Source organism: Narcine bancroftii, chromosome 11 (genome assembly GCF_036971445.1).
Source record: "Narcine bancroftii isolate sNarBan1 chromosome 11, sNarBan1.hap1, whole genome shotgun sequence".
NCBI classification, from domain to species: domain Eukaryota; kingdom Metazoa; phylum Chordata; class Chondrichthyes; order Torpediniformes; family Narcinidae; genus Narcine; species Narcine bancroftii.
The window spans coordinates 96,481,602-96,496,401 of NC_091479.1; the positions used below are offsets into that span (position 1 = coordinate 96,481,602).

A 14,800-nucleotide genomic window follows, 5' to 3' on the forward strand; every position below is an offset into this window, starting at 1 on the left:
TTAACTTCTTTCCACTTCCACCTGTCAAGGTTGAGAAGGCCTTATACTGATGACAATGTACTGGGACCAACTTTTGTCAAAAAACCTACAATCTCACTGACCACGTCTGGAGAAAGGAGGGTACGACTCTCTGAACTCAGAGATGGGCAGCATGGTTAACGAAATGATTAGGCAACTCAGTTACAGCACCGGGACCAGGGTTTGAATCTGGTGCTGTCTGTAAAGATTTTGTACGTTCTCCCTGCATCTGCATAGGTTTCCTCCAGGTGCTCCAGATTCCTCCCACCCTTCATTAACAAAAAATGTACTGGGGTTGTCAATTGGGCTGAAAGAGGCTGCTACCATATGTCTAAATTTAACAGTTAAATTTATGGATTATTCAAGGAAGGAGATAGATCGGATTGTGCAAATTGCAGTGAGGTTTTCCCTGCTCTGTGCCACAAGGAATGTCACTGTCAGAGTCCTCTTGAATTTTAGAGATACAGCACAGTAAACAAGCCCTTCCAGTTCTTGAGTCTGTGGGCTCAAATACACCCATAAAACCAATGGACCTACTAACCCCATACATCTTTGGAACATGGAAGGAAACCAGAGAACCTGTAGAGAACCCACACGGACACAGGGAGAATGTACCAACTCCTTCCCAAAGGCCATGGATTCCAATCTAGGTCGCTGGCACTGTAATAACATTGCACAATCAGTGGTAAACTATTCAACTGACAAGGACTTTATTTCAGAACCAAGGTCACCCACATCTCTGGAGTAGAGCTGTCGTATGATGTTGCTCAATGTTATACATACACGAGGATGGAGTTAAGACCACAAGACATAGGAGCAGAATTAGGCTGCTCAGCCCCTTGAGTCTGCCCCACCATTCAATCATGAGCTGATCCATTTTCCCACTCCGCCCCACTGCCCTGCCTTCTCCCCATAACATTTGATGCCCTGATTAAGAGTTGAGACATAGTTAACTCATTCTCTGAAGCACAGAAGAGGAATAAATTTTACACTCAATGACTGTGAGAGTAAGTTTTTCTACATAATCAGTTTCTTCTATACCAACTATATTCCAACAATGAAGGTTCGTGGTGAGATCTTAGAAAAAGCAAACCACTTTCCAAATCTCAGGAGACTTCTTGGTGATGGCCAATTCATCTTAGTCTTCAATGCACCAGTACAGCCTTTAATCAATGGAGGTAAATATTTGAAGATGGAGATCCAAGACCTGGCACAGAACTCCTGATCTACAAGGCAGCAGTGAACACCATCCTCCTACACGTTTCTGAGACCTGACGTCTCAAGGCATTGGAAAAACGCCAACAATACTGTCGCCATAAAATGCTCCAAGTTCACTGGAAGACAAGCGAACCAATACCAGAGTCCCCTTCCACAGCAGCAGCCATCATGGAGACAGAGCATCCTCAGAATTAGATTGGGAATGAATGAGGCACTACCAGACACTTCAGGACAATTCCAACGAATCTCGTGCCCTTTCTTGTGGGGACAAAGCATTCTGGTACATAGGCGATAGTGTGAAATTATCGAGCGGATTGTCAATCTGCAAGATACAGCATGCAAAACAGATGAAGATGTTTTCAATTTTAAAAACTAACTTGTTAAAATGAACACGTTTCTTGACAATAGTGGTTTGATGCAATACAAAATGCAAGTAGTCATAGTCTACTTAAAAACTTACTTAAAAATAATTATGCACCCATTGTTTTGCATACTGCTGTCAGAGAGTGATATCACAGAGCCATCTCCTTTGGCCCATGTGTCCGCACCAACCACCATGCACCCATTTACACTTGTTCTATGCTCTGCCCATTTTATTCTCCCCACATTCCCATCGATTACACACATACAGTTTATAGTGGTTATTTAATCCAGCCGTTCTCAACTTGGGCCGTATTAAATGGCCACAGCCCATTTAATGGGTGCCATAGACTGAAATCACAAATTATTTTTTAATGCAGTTGGAATGAGATAGAAGGAAGGAAGAAACCAACTCAACTTGACTGCCTTGCAGGGTAGAGGGCTCTAGCCAAAAAGGAATTGAGAATGGCTGATTTAATCCACCAACATGGATCATCCTTAGAACATGAGAGGGAGCCAGTGTATCTGGGGACAACCCAGAGTGTCACACACATGCAAACCCCATACAGCTTCATCCAAGGTCATGATTGAACCTGCGCTTGCTGGAGCTACAAGATCGTTGCTCTATTTGCTGTGCCACTCTTCCACTTCTTTTTTTTTATATAAACTTGGTTTGATTGATAATTTGTACTTGTGATGGAATTTCAAACAACTTTTTGGACTTGTTCAGAATATACATACAATCAACCATGCCTGCAGGCTGCACCCAGAAGAATATTAGGACAGTGTCAATCTCAGTGGAGATTAATACAGGAAAGAGAAAAAGACCACAAAAGCCTCTGGTATTCACACTGCTGACCTCGTAGGTCCTACATAGTCATTTCCATTATTAACAATAACCAGTAAAATGGCACCAAGTGAACCAACAGTTTATGAAGTAGATTGAGTCTGACTCAGGGCAGCAAACCAAGGGAAGATAGCCAGTAGTGTGTAAAAGTGAGAGGGAAGGGTCAGATAGAGGTCGGTAAGTGTTAGGTGGAACCAGATTTGATGGGGAAGGTTAGACACAAAAGCTGAGATGGAACCATCCATCATCCTGGACAAATGAACTAGGTGGGGGAGGCCGATGAATTTAAGAGGGGGAGGAATGGAAAAATGAAGTGACCATGTGGATGGGAAAGGAACACACAAAATTGGAAAACTCGACGTTTAGACCGTTGGGTTCCAGGCAGAATAGGAGCTACTGTTCTTCATATTTGTGCTCCTCCTTACCTCGGCAGTGGGGAAGGACGAAGACAGACAAATCGGTGAGGAACAGGAAGTAGAAATAACCTGCAACAGAAAACTCACAAAGGTCATTGAAAAAAAAACACAGGAACTTTGCAATATGGTCTGCTCTGGGAAGTATTGGAAGAGTACCTAGAGTATTTTTATGGATGATAGACATTGCAACCCATTATGTGCTGGAGGTGAAGGAAATAACTATTAGGCAAGTGCATTTGATGATATTCAAATGAGACACTTTATCGTGGAAGATGCCAAACATCCTGATTATGTGGGAGCTGTAGTTATCCACTCCCAGCTACAGTCCCCGATTATCACCCCTTGTATACACATACCTCTAGGAGGGGGTTGTACACTCAAATCAGTGCACATCTTCTGTTACTTATTCTCGATAATCACTGGAAATAAAAAAAAGCCTAAACTTCCTCAACTTTTCTAAATGGTCCCTCTATTTTGACAGCATGGTTAAAAAAAATAATGCAGTCACTTTTAAACTCAACTGCAATTTTCACTTTATTATTTTGACAGATTTTTGTTATATGCATTCGGACAAGACAATACTTCAAACCGACTTAGCCACTTGGAACATTATAGTCAAGGAAACAGTGTCAATCAACATTAAAGCACTTTACAAGCCAGTCACAAATTCCATGCATTCCAATCACCTTCCACCCAGTTTCCAAGCATTCTACTAGCAAACCAACCATTCATTGGTGCAGTAAACAAACACATTTCATCCCCACATTAGACATCAAGTCATCTCCAACAAAAAGTCCAAAATCCAGATGGCAGAAATCCGGATCACCCGAGAATCCAGACTTTCCAAAAACTCAAACTTTTAAACTTTACCGGGCTTTTGCGTGCATGCGCGTGCGCCACAGATGCACAGTGGCAACAAGCTGCCACGCTTAATGCAGGTCATCTTATCACAAAGAAATTATTTTGTATACTTCATTTTTCTTTTCAAATGACAAATATAATTTCAAGGATTTGACATGCTCTTCTTTTGATGTGAAAAATGTTTGTTTACATTTTTGTCCAGTGTTGACTTTATTTTTCTTTAAAACTGCTCATTTTGATAAATGAAGTGTACTGTGTTTGCTAAATGAATCAACTACCCAACTCAAAATTTACCTGTTCATTTCTTCTTTATTGCTCTTTAAATTTGAATTTTAAAAGTACTGCCTGGGAATCTGGAAAATCCAGACCAATCCAATCTCAGAGCGGTCTGGATTTTCAAATTCAATTGTACCAACCTACCTCTCCCAGTAGCCTTTGGGTGGTTTTCTTCCTCCAATCAAGACTATTCTATTAGTGAACCACAAAAGCTGCATATGCTGGAATCTGGAGCAGAGAACTGCAGGAGGAACTCAGCAGGTCAGACAGCACCTATGGATAGAAATGGTCAGTCAATGTTTTGGGACTGGACCATTGATCAGCACTGGAGGGAAGAGGGTGATATTACACGTATAAAGGGGAAAACCAACTGAGGGGAAGGGGTCCTGAGATGACAGGACATGAGCGGTGGAGAGGCAGGTAGAAGGAAAAAAATCATAAGGGGCAGGGGAATAGTTAGAGGGAAGTTGGTTCTCCCTCTCCACTTCTCAACGGTGTCTCTCATTATATATGCAATATCCCCTCTTCCACCTAGTCTTGAAAAACAGGGTTCAGACTCAAACAGTGAGTGACCGTCTCTATCCATGGATGTTGTCTGACCTGCTGAGTTCCTCCAGCAATTCATTGTGAATTAGCGTTGTTTCATAAAGTATATATATATAGCCACCAGTGGCATTCTGTGGCTGCAGAATAGTTATCTAAATAAGTGATAAGTGCACTGTTGCATAACAAGGTTATTCCAACAGGTTTGCCCCAAATTGCGATCTCCATTACCAAGGTTAGATAGAGGGGAACCCCACCACCATCTGCATTTCCTCCAAATTACCACTCTCCCTGCCCACACGCCCCCCCCCCACCCAATCTTTACTTGAAAGTACATTGTGTCCCTTCATCATCAATGGGACTAAATCCTGGAGGTCCACACAATAACGCTATAGGAACGCCTTTACAACAATAGACGAAATGATTTAAAAACACAGTTCTGTGTTGCCTTTTCAAGGGCAATTAAAGGTAGGAAACAAGTGCTGACCTTGCCCAGGATGCTCTCATTTCATAAAACTATAATTAAAGCTTAAAAATGTGTTTTATCTGAAAGAAAATGCCCTGCATAGGAACATAGGAAGTAGGAACAGGAGTAGGCCAAAAATGGCCCATTGAGCCTGCTCTGCCATTCAATACGATCATGGCTGATCTAATTTATGACCTAACTCCACCTACCTGCCTTCTCCCATATCCCCTAATTCCTCTATCATGTAAAAATTTATCTAACCGAATTTTAAATATGTTTAATGAGGCAGCCTCAACCACTTCCCTGGTTAGAGAATTCCAAACATTCACTACTCTCTGGGAAAAACTATTTTTCCTCATCTCTGTCCTAAATCTACTCCCCCGAATCTTGAGACCGTGTCCTCTCGTTTTAGCTCAAAAAAAAAACCTTCCTACATCTATCCTATCCATACCCTTCATAATCCTATATACAAAGATTCATCCCTCAGTCAACATCACAGATAAAGAGACAATGTGATTACCACCACATTGGACAACCCATTTCCTAAATTACAATGGCAACTAAAGGCCATTTCATGTCAGGCCTCCGCCTTGAGGCCAGCTACAGGAGTGATTGGAAAACTAAGAGCTTACCTTTCAGACAGCAGCCCTAAAAGGCTGCTCCAGCATCCCATTCAAATGAGAGGTGCCTTGTAGCGCCCATGGAGTTGAACCGACTGGTGCCGTAACTCCGCCCGCCGACATGACATCTTTGAAGTGAGCTGAAGCAGAAGAGCCCTATATACTGAATCATGGTGGCCCTGCAGCAGGCAAGGCAAATACTTATGATATTTTCAGCCCATCTTGGTGTTCAGACTGAGATCTAGCACACCCACAATGTCACTGCGACATCATCAGTCCGCCCCTAAACAGCAGCTGAGCATGGCTGTACATTCAGATCGATCAATTATCCTCTCCGAGAGGGGCTGGATTATGCACCTTGAAGGCAGCCTCCACGCATTCAGAGAGCTACATGGGTAGGTGTTTTGGCAGAGGTTCTCCACCTTTACATTTGGACTTTTGCCCTATCTGAAAGGGCCCAATGCTTCAATAGTACCCCTCTAGTTGGACAGCACCACAGCAGTTTGCAGAGATACAGAAGGACAGGAAATTAATTTAGCAATTTCCTTTACAATTTACACTGATAAAGTAGGAAATCCCTTTCCACATAAAAGATCACAATTTGTAAAAAAAAACCAGTGGAAAGAAAGAACAAATTTCTGTCTGTAAGCACAAAGGCATCCAAATTGGTTTTCCAATAAGATAACCGTCAGAGGGGTTTGCCCTTTAAACATCTGCGCAACTATAAACTACAGGTTGAGGCCAGCATTTGAATCCAACTATAAGCAAGCTCTGCAAAGCAATTACGACTGTTAAAATGAGCTTAAAATTTTATAAATTGAACTTCTAAAATAGAAAGAGAAAACAGTGAAATCCTTGGCACAATTTGAGAAACCGATTTGGATGCCTTTCTGCTACCTCAAAGCTAAATGCGATAAAGTCTTAGTGAAGTTTGAGAGAGCAATAATATTAATAAACTTGGGTTCAGGTACTGATTCTTGGAAGTACTGCTCAATCTCATCCAGCAGAATCAAAGCAATTCCACCCTCTGCCTGAAAGCCAGGGAATCCCCTCAGATCCACATTGGTCTTTAAGCAGTTAACTGGGTGGATGCTCAGGACTCCCAGCCAAAGGCTTAAAGATGGTCATCCATTCCAATTAATGAAGGCTTTGATGTGCCTGGAAGATTCCTCAAGGAATCATTGAGGGGAGAAAAAGAAACACAGAGTTTTTTTTAAGGCTGGAGAATCTGCCCGAGCTAAGTTATCGTGCACAGGTTAACTTGGGCAGATCAGAGAGGCAACAATAAATACTGCTGTCTCAGACTACAAAGGTTTGATTTTTTTTGTGTCCTACTGTATTTTGCAATTTCGCCCTGTGGTTTCCTCCTATATGTAGGTTGGTAGGTTAATTGGCAACTTTAAATGGCTCCTTATGCAGGTGAATGGAAGGAAAAAGAAAATCAGGTGGAGTTTACAGGAACACGAGGAAAAACAGGTTTGGGGAGGTGGGCTAATGCACTCACGGGTCGGGCTTTATGGATCTAAACGTTTTATTCAACTTAATTGAAATGTGAGGGTGTTTTTTTTTAATAAATGGTATTTTAAAACATCTTCATTCTTCAGTAGTTTGGGTGTGAAAGGTATGTAGAAGAATTCAATCTCCGGGCTAGCTTTGACAGCTGGTGAGAGCCACCATTTGCCAAAACCTTTCTAGGAGTACAATCAGCTGGAGGAATCTGTGTGAGAGAACGAACGGTTGCTATTTTAGCCAAAACCCTTTATCAACACTAGAGACGTGGGAAAAAAAGAGCTAGTGTAAACATGATAGGGAGGGGCTGGTGAATGTAAACGGACAGAGGCAGTAGATTGGCAGTGGCAGGAAAAGCAAAGGGGTCAGGTGGAAGAAGTCAAAAGACTGCTTAGTGCTGGAACCCAGATAGACAAATCAACATGAATATGTAGGGAATAGAGAGAAATGGATCATATGCAGGCAGAAGAGGTTTAGTTTAACTTGGCATGATGGCATCAGGTTTGGCACAGACGTTGTGGGCCCTGGGCCAGTTTCTGTGCTGTACTGTTCTAGGTCCTCACTGCAGAATGGAGGGTGATAACATTGCTGTGTTACAGTCCAACCTTTGTCACATTAAAACCCAGGTCATAACAGTTTATGGACTCAATTTAAAAAAAAATTAAAAGCAAAATTCATTTGAATTAGGCTTGCAAAATAAAAACATTAAAACCCATGCTTCTTGGCCAAGATGAACCACTGACTCAATTCTCATGGCAGAATCCAGTAGACAATTTTTAAAATTTGGCATAAAAAACAATAAATAGATAAAATACCCATTTCACCAACATCTATACTGTTTGTGCTTGACTTAATCTGTGCCAAAAGCAAAGCCAGTGGGACACAAGGCAAAAGGATGAGCACGAGAGCACCTTGTCCCTCATTTTCCTGTTCTCAAACCAAGTTCATAAGGTAGGGAAAGATTCATGCTTGGATATTCAGTCCTGCATTGCATTGAAGAACCAACATACTACTGTAGCAGAAACATATTTTAACATTACATTCAAATGTTAATATCTTAAACCCAAGATTCTTTCTAGCAACTGGACCATAAAATCAACAGGTAATAAAATGTTATAAAAGCACATGATTTGGCAGAGGGTACAATCAAGAAAAATCCAGATGAACAGATGCTTTTTGACATAGAAATGGGATTAGAAAGTGTCAAGACAGTTTTTCAGAAAGTGGGATTTCTACAATTGAAATTGTTAAACCAGATGTGGAGCAAAGTTTGGAGCAGCAGCAGGAATTGTCAGTAAACTGGAGATATTGGAAGATGTAAGATTAAAATCCATTGAGGAAAGCAATTATGGCAAGTAATTTAGCCTGTAGATGATAATTGGGAACATATATTGCTATACATGGCAAGGGCTGGTAATGACAGGGATGACTGATACTAGAACACTTCAAGATCATTCCACACAGGCCTATTTTAATCATGTAGTTGAATTATTGGACTAAAACAACTTTGAATAGAAAACCCAGGGTAGCTGGTCCAAATGAAACAGCCATTAGAGAGCAAGGGAGAACTTTGCCATGGTCATCAGTCATATCATTTCCACACAGTTACTTCCCACTGGTGAAATGCAAACCTTGGAACCGAATGCAAAGATAATTTGTTCCCCTGCTTTGATCCATTATTTTTACTCTCAGCTCAGTTAAAGTACAAATCAGATTGACATTTCACTTTACCATTCCCTATGCAAGAGCACAGAATCTTTAAGTTACAATTCCAGAGACATTCTAATATATTCATCAGGAGATCAGCTTTTATTTCAAATAAACACACTGCTTACCATACAATTCTCATCTCACCAAGATTCAGAATTAAGTGTGCCATTTCCAAGAATACTGTTGTATAGATGTGCCTGGCAGGCAGATACTCTCAAGGCACCAGAAGAACTACTGTATTATAATAACCACTACCTAGAGTACAACTTCCTGATGGAATGCAATTGTATACACACACACACACACACACACACGACAATAAACCAATATACAAATGCAATGGAAATCTTGCTGCAGCTTCGAAGTACACAAAACAGGTATGTACATAAGGTACAGCAGTCATTAAATGCTAAAGGATGAAGATGCTGTTAACAGGCAATGCCAAAATTCCACACATAGGTTTGGCCACTGCTTAATAACCAATTTAATCCATTTTGGACAAGATAAAAAAATTCAAAAAGAAAAACAAAGAATATTCCTGGTCTTTTGTGCATTGTATTATCAGGTAGATTTTGATGCATCTCCCTTCAAGAGCCCCTTTCACACTTGCCGGTGATCCCAGGAATCGAATGCCAATCGGCCTTTAAGTGGCAAGTGTGAAAGCAAAATCTGGTCAACACCAGTGTCAGATGATATCATTTCACACCAGGGATTGCCGGCCTCGACCCCTTGCATCTGCAGATGCCAGCGTTGAGATCAGGCAAGTGTGAAACGAGCAGCAACATTGCAGGCATTTCTGATTAAAGGCAGAGCAGACCAAATGCCAGGGATAAACCTTTGCAAGTGTGAAAGCATTCAGTGTCCCAGTTAGGAGTGGCCTAGTGTTAAAGGCCAAACCCCCCCATTCCTATCCCGGGACACTGAACGGTCAATTTACTGGAATGCAAGTGTGAAAGGGGCTAATGAATGCAGCTTAGCACAAATATAATGAAGTGTTAATTATGGGCTCAGATTCCAATGGAGGGGCAGGATAAATTTCTCAATGATCATGAATCTCAGGGGAACCAGAAGCAACAACGTGTATTATATTAGGCATGAATATTATGCAGCATATAAACAGATCCTTCGGCCCATCTTAAATAGAAATTCTGCATGGCCCTCAGGAAAACAATCTCAGGGTTTTAAGTGATGTCGTATGTACTCTGACAATAAATTTGAACTTTTTAAAATCCATGCTGACATAGAAACATAGAAGATAGGAGCAGGAGTAGGTCATTCGGCCCTTCGAGCCTGCTTCGTCATTCAATGAGATCACGGCTGATCTTAAAGTTCAGTACCCCGTCCCCACCTTCTCTTCGTAACCCCTAATTCCCTTATACTGAAGAAATCTGTCTAATTCCCTCTTAAATATATTCAATGAACCTGCCTCTATTGCTCTCTGTGGCAATGAATTCCACAGATTCACCACCCTCTGGGTAAAGAAATTCCTCCTCATCTCGGTTCTAAATAGTTTGCCTGTTATCCTCAAACCGTGGCCCTGGGTTCTGGACTCCTCCACCATTGGAAACATCCCTTGCGCATCCATTCTGTCCAGTCCTGCCAGAATTTTATATGTCTCTATGAGATCCCCTCTCAATCTTCTAAACTCCAGCGAGTACAATCCCAAATTGCGCAATCTTTCTTCATAAGTCATTCCTGCCATTCCAGGTATCAGCCTGGTGAATCGCCTCTGCACTCCCTCCATTGCAAGAACATCCTTCCTTAGATAAGGTGACCAAAACTGCACACAATACTCCAGGTGGGGTCTCACCAAGGCCCTGTACAGCTGCAGTAAGGTATCCTTGTTCCTAGACTCAAACCCTCTTGATATGAAGGCCAACATACCATTTGCCTTTTTAACCGCCTACTGTACTTGCATGCTGGCCTTCAGAGACTGGTGCACAAGAACCCCTTGGTCTCTCTGCACTTCCCCATCTCCCAATCTATTGCCATTCAAATAGTAATCTGCCCTCCGTTTGTATTACCAAAGTGGATAACCTCACATTGATCCACATTGTAGTGCATTTGCCATGTATCTGCCCAGTCCCTCAATTTATCCAAATCACACTGGAGCTTCCTGACCCCCTCTTCAGTGCACACAACCCCTCAAGGTGCCTTCTTGAGCTACACCTGTATTTGGTCCATATCCTATCACAGACCTGTCCAAATATCTTTAAATCATTATAACTGTAATGAACCACCACCTTTTGAAGCTTTTTTGATTCAGGATGGCATACACATGGAACACTTTAAATCTGGTTTCAGATTCCCCTACCTACCCATGACTTCATGCCCCTCAATCTCCTTCACTCCAACAGAAAACACTCCTAGTCTATCTTTGTAACACAAGTCATCGAATCCCAACAAAATCCTTAACTTTTTTTGCACCTTTTCTAGTTTAACCACATCCTTTCAATAGGACGGTGATCAGAACTGCACAGTATCCCGGGTGCAGAATTACCATCGGTAACAGGTTTCAACTCTTGTATGCAATGTCAGATCTGCATGCCATAGGACTTCTTCACTATATTTTCCTGCAGAGTTACCACTTTCAAGGAACTATGTACTTTTGCCCTTCAGTCTCTCTGCTCTACACTTCCCAGGGCCATGACATTCATTATGCCAGTCCTGGCTGGGTTTAGCTTTGCAAATGTATCACTGCAATCGTCTCAAGTTAAATTCTGTTCGCCATTCCTTTGCCCACTTTTACCAGTTGATCTAGATCCTGTTGAAAACTTAGGCAACATACAAGGGAAAACATCAAGCCCATCATCAGAATGAAGTTGAAATGGAGATACAATGGCAGAAAAAATGGTGGAAAATTCAAGGTCAGGCAGTAATGAAAGAGAGAGAAAAAATGTTCTGCGTTTTAACTTCATGAAATGTTAGTTCTGTCTCTTGCCACAGACACCATTTCCAGTTTTTATTTTAGACATTCAGCAATTGCTTTTTTTAAAAAATTGCATTGAAATACATATGGGCAGGTGACCAAAAGCGTTGAATTGTATTGAATTCTTTATTGTTGCATTTACCAAGATATAAAGGAGGGGTGGGGGGGGGGGGAAACCCCTGTTTTGCATGCTAACCAGGCCAGTCAAGTTACCAGTCAACAGGTAGTGTAAAATATTACAAAAGTGACTACAGAGAAAAAAAGTCTGGTTTAAACCATGCAAGGTCAATAACATTTTGCTAACAAGTGGTCTATTCAATAGTCTCACAACAGTAGTGATGTAACAGTCTTTGAATCTAGTGTTAAAAAACAAATGCTGGAGAAACACGGCAGGACTCATGTGAGGTGAAGATGTAAAATTGATATTTTGGGCCTGACCCCTTCAAGGTCAGGGTAAAAACCAAGCATGTTCCTGAATTAAAAGGCTGTGGAGAAAGAAAGGGCGAGCAGAGGGAGGAGCACAGACCAACAGACAAAAAGGTGATAATTGGACATGGATTAGGAAAGGGGAGGAGGTGGCTCTTTGAATGCAGAGCTGGAGGAGGGGAGACACTGGGAAAGATTGGGCAGAGCTAATGGAAATCAGAGAAGTCGATGGGTTTTTTTTAAAGAGACAGCAATCTTGGGAAAATGTGGAAAAAATTAACAAGTGGTCGTTCACACAGGGCGCCTTCTTAGACTGCAAGTACCCGAGTGTAACAGTCCCAGTGGTTGGACGTGCAGTTGAGGGATGTCCAACAACGAATTCTTCCAGAATGATTTACACTGCAGGCTTCCTCCAAAAAAAATTGTAGGGATCCTGCAGGATAAATTGTGGGGCAGGAATTGACTCAAAATTCCTTTTTAGACTGGCTGTGTAGCGGCAAAATGCCTTGATTGTGTCGTTACATGCCCGCAGTCTAAAATCCATAAATGTGAACGTCATCCAGTTGGAGGGTGCCCAGATGAATCATGCACTCCCCAACTGAGACCATCCACAAATTGGAGGAACAAGATCTCATATTCCCTCTGGTATTAACATAAACTTCTCCGGTTTCCATTACAACTCTCTTTCCCCCCTCCCCCCCCAACCAGTTCTCTCCTTTCCTGTCTTCCTATTATCACCCTTTGTCTGTTGGCCTGTGCTCCCTTCTATTTGACCAGCTTGTACTTTCAGACACCAGCCTGCTTTTTACTCACACGTTGAAGAAGAGCTCATGCCCCAAACATTGGTTATACAAGTTTATCACCTCTGGATGCTGTGAGTTCCTCCAGCATTTCTGTTTTTACTCCAGTCACAGCACCTGCAGACTTTAATGTTTCACATGAATCCAGTGGTGCACATTTTGATATTGATGGACCTTCTGCCCAATGCAAGGGTGGAATGGATTTATTAATCCTGAGGCAGTAGGAAGAGTAGATGGAGTTAATGGGGGGTGGGGGGAAGAGGGTTGGTTTGTACAATAGTTTAAAATGTTTTCACAGCTTTCTTGGAATCTTGGCCAGAGCAGTCACTGTACCAAGCAGTGGTCCATCCCAACAAAATAATTCCCATTTTAGATTTACAAAATTGGAAACATTCCAGATTTCTTTAGGCTTCTCAGAAAGTACAGGCATTAGTGCAAGTTCTTGGATGCAAGGTCATGGTGGGTGCTGGATAGTTTAAAAGCTCTCCACCTCAGCCTGGAGGCTGGAGTGCACTTTAAGGGGGGGGGGGGGTGCCAGGTAGATGGGTCTGGGAAGGGACTGGCACACATTTACACTCAGACAAGTGCCAGAGATGGGGAATACAATGGAGGGGCTAAAACTAAGAGGCAGACAGGCTGAAGGAGGTAGTGAGCGAAACATTTAAGCGCTGCTCATCAAGGAGCAAACACGTTGAGGGAGCTGCACGCTTTCCTCTCTGGGCTTCGCCCCGGTGTCTGCAACACGCCCTCGGAGAATGCCCAGCTCACCTCTTGATCTGCATTTCTAATCGACAAATATTAATCGGGGGGGGGGGGGGTGGTTAAAAAACAATTAGATTGCAGTGCTCTACAGCCTCGACCGCTGCAGGGTACGCATGCAACATCGATAGCCCACGCCTTCAGGAGACAGCCCTTGCACTGGGGTTTTTTATATATAATAGAGCATCTCCCAGCCCACACACGATACAATAAAACAGTTCGCACTTGGGGCAGAAGAAATTGGTCAAAATTATACTCCAACACCACGCTTTACAAGAGCAGAGGCAAAACGCACAATTAAAACTGCTTTGATGGAGGTCCAAACAAAAGAGTTTGGTTCACACTGAAGAGATACAATCTGCTGCATTCCAAAGATGTAGAGGACGTGCAGAAAGCGAATTAAATCTCCCTGGATATGATCCCCCACCCCATCTACTCTTCTTTAAGCAGAAGACAAAGGGATTTATTTTCCCTTTGACATATTTAAGCTCACCACCTCTACATTAACCGTTTAAAAAGCCCATTCACACTTATTTTTTTTAAATAAAACACTCTTCCCCGGTTAAATACACAAAGCCGTTTGAAACCATTTGGGATTTTATGACAAGGCGAGGGAAGAAATAGTATTTTTAAAGAAAGAATAATTCTTTAAAAGAAATGGAACCCACCTTTCAATTGCAAAGTGAATCAAGTAAACATAACGAGAGCCACACAGAATTGTAATTTCAGGGGGGGATATCCTCAGCATTTAACAGGCAATAGTGGAAATTTCCACCATGTGAGCCCACAACGCAAACAGTTTCAGGTTTCTTGAATGACAAGACACGCCCTGTGTTGGGGGAACCCACCAATCAAGGCACAACCCCCTTCGCAGAGGCTCTGGGCTCACCGGGCGCACTGCCAGCGCTGCCCTCTCTCTCCCACCGAGGTCCAGAGGACAGGAGCTCGTTTCTGTTGTCAGAACCCACAAGCACATGAATCACCACCGAGTTCAAGTTGTCTCGAATAGTATCACCTTTTAAAAAAACTGTTGAGCCTGGTT

At 42.3% G+C, this 14,800-nt stretch overlaps 1 protein-coding gene across 5 annotated transcripts in view; it reads right to left on the reverse strand.

Moving 5' to 3' along the window:
- The window catches only part of LOC138746175 (sodium-coupled neutral amino acid transporter 4-like), a 72,416-nt gene extending 57,852 nt beyond the window's left edge, over positions 1-14,564 (reverse strand). The window contains exons 1-3 of one of the 5 annotated variants that reach the window (XM_069904147.1): positions 14,427-14,564; positions 2,869-2,928; positions 1,455-1,558 (exon numbers count right to left, since the gene is read on the reverse strand). The gene's annotated coding sequence lies outside the window, so the exon portion shown is untranslated. Of the gene's footprint in view, positions 1-1,454; positions 1,559-2,868; positions 2,929-4,140; positions 4,270-14,426 lie in introns of all 5 variants that reach the window. The other 4 variants (XM_069904148.1, XM_069904144.1, XM_069904149.1 and 1 more) reach the window with 4 other exon arrangements.
- Between the last annotated feature and the right edge of the window lie 236 nt (positions 14,565-14,800).